General features: G+C 41.3%; 1 non-coding gene across 1 annotated transcript; it reads right to left on the minus strand.

The window, feature by feature from the left end:
- Positions 1-762: 762 nt before the first annotated feature.
- Positions 763-869, minus strand: LOC112513901. Its single transcript, XR_003069361.1, has one exon. It is a non-coding gene; the product is annotated as a small nucleolar RNA R71 (small nucleolar RNA).
- Positions 870-2,631: the final 1,762 nt, after the last annotated feature.

The following is a 2,631-nucleotide window of genomic DNA, read 5'->3' on the forward strand; positions in this document are numbered from 1 at the left end:
TTGTGTCGCTAAAGATTTATTTTGAGTAAATTAAAAGATTTGATTTTTCTAGTACCATCAGAATCGTTTTTAAAGTGGTGTATGCCACGGTCACATCGCGGAGAATTTTTTGAATTTGGTCCCGATATTGAGAGAATGTTTCACCATCGGAGGAGGGCTCAAAGAGCATTTTTTGCTCTACTCCCTCCTAACATGGCGTTACCTCCCCCAATTATTCCAGAAATACCACATTTGGAAAACCAACCGCTGGGTTTTGAACAAATTCCACAATTCCCGAACTTTTAACAAGGACATCCAGATAATGGTAATGATAATAATTTGGACACAAAATCAGAACCTAATGAGCACCAAATAGCACAAACTCCAAACATTATTAATTTGGCAAATTCCAAAAATGAGAGGATCATGGATTATGCTATTCCGGATTTTGAGCAATTAAACTGCGAGATAGTTAGGCCACATATGACCGCTCTCCATTTTGAACTCAAACCGATAATGTTTCACATGTTGCAAACAAATGGCCAATTTTCCGGATTACCTTCGAAGGACCCACATTCGCATTTAAAATCTTTTATGGAAATCACTGATGCTTTCTTGATCCCGGGAGTGTCAAATGATGCTCTAAGACTCACTTTGTTTCCATTTTTCTTGAGGGATCGGACAAAAGCATGGTTTAACTCATTAACACCGGGTTCTATGCCGTCATGGAGTAACATGGCGGAAATTTTTTTGCGAAAATATTTCCCACCGACAAGGAACGCTAAGTCCAGAAATGAGATTTGTCTTTTCAAACAAATGAACGATGAGGCTGTTCCTGACGCGTGGGAAAGGTTCAAAGAGCTGTTGAGGAAATGCCCGGACCATGGCATTCCGTACTGTATTCAACTCGAGACGTTTTACAACGGGTTAAATCCCATGGCAAAACAAATGCTCGATGCGACTGCTGGCGGAGCCTTTACATCTATGACCTATAATGAAGGATATGAAATCCTAGAAAAGATTTCGGCAAACAATGGACATTGGGCCGACCCACATGCTCAGTCACAGAAAAAGACTGCGGGGATACATGATGTAGATGCATATACTGCATTAACAACTCAGCTTACCTCCATGACCAACATGTTGAAAATTTTAACTTCCGGTCAGGGAGGACAGCAAGCTGCTAATACACCAGTCCAAACAGTCCTATCTGTGCAATGTGTGTGCTGTGGCGGGGAACACTCATATGAATACTGTCCTCACAATGCTGAATCCGTAAACTATGTTCATAACCGAGCTAATCCCTATTCCAATACCTATAATGCCAGCTGGAAACAGCATCCGAAATTTTCTTGGAACAGTCCCAGTTTAAACCCACAAGTCCATAAACAACAAGGAACTTTTAATTTCCAACCACAACATCATGGAAACAGTTCTAACTCTCAGAATCACCAACAAAGTTTTCAGAATTCACAACCACCTTTCCAGAATAAACCTCCTCCACAGTCAGAATCATCTTCTTTGGAAGCAATGATTAAAGGACTCTTTGCACATGCACACGCTCAAAACCAAGCTTTAATAAATCAACAAAGTGCGGCCATCAGGAATTTAGAGACTCAAGTCGGTCAACTTACGCCTAACCAGAATAATTGAGCCCTTGGTACCTTGCCTAGTAATACAGAGGTCCCTAGAGACCTAGGTAAGGAACATGTGAAAGTAGTGACCCTTAGGAGTGGGAAAGAGTTGAAAGAAAAAGTGCCCAAAGATAGTGCACCAATTTTGACAGAAGCTGATGCTACAACATTGGTTCCTGCCAAAGAAAGACCAGTCCTACCCTTAGAGAAACAGGCATTGGAGACCACCACTTCTGTCCCCCCTAGATCAGACTTTCTATTACTTTTTCCTGAGGATGCTCTAAAAAAGTCAAAAGAAACTGAGGTTTTAGAGACCCCTAAGCTTGATGTTAACATTTCATCTGAACCACCGAAGGGCACCACAAAGACCCAAGGCATTCAAGACCTGTCTTGCTCAACTCATCCAAGTAAGAATGTAATAAAGCCAGTCCCTCCTTATGTTCCTTACCCCCAAAGGTTGATGAATCAAAAAGAGGAACTGCACTTTAAGAAATTATTGGATGTGTTTAAAGAATTGCATATCAACATCCCGCTTGTTGAGGCAATTGAGCAAATGCCTAGTTATGCTAAATTTCTGAAGGACATCCTAAGCAAGTAGAAGAAGTTGACTGAGTATGAGACAGTAGCCCTAACCGAAGGATGTAGTGCGCTTTTGACCAATAGCATACCCCCTAAGCTAAAAGATCCAGGGAGTTTTACCATTCCTTGTTCAATAGGAGGGAAGGAGATAGGGAAAGCCCTATGTGACTTAGGAGCTAGTATCAACCTTATGCCCTTGTCTGTTTTCAACACCCTAGGCATAGGAGAAGCTAGACCGATCACAGTCACACTCCAATTGGCCAACAAGTCCATAACATATCCTAAGGGGAAAATTGAAGATGTTTTGGTACAAGTTGACAAGTTCATATTTCCGGCGGACTTTATCATTCTAGATTTTGAGGCGGATAAGGATATTCCTATTATATTAGGAAGACCATTTCTAGCCACCGGAAGAACTTTAATAGACGTCCAAAAAGAA

The sequence above is a fragment of the Cynara cardunculus genome, assembly GCF_001531365.2.
Source record: "Cynara cardunculus var. scolymus isolate 2C chromosome LG 5, CcrdV1, whole genome shotgun sequence".
In the NCBI taxonomy this organism is placed as follows: Eukaryota; Viridiplantae; Streptophyta; class Magnoliopsida; order Asterales; family Asteraceae; genus Cynara; species Cynara cardunculus.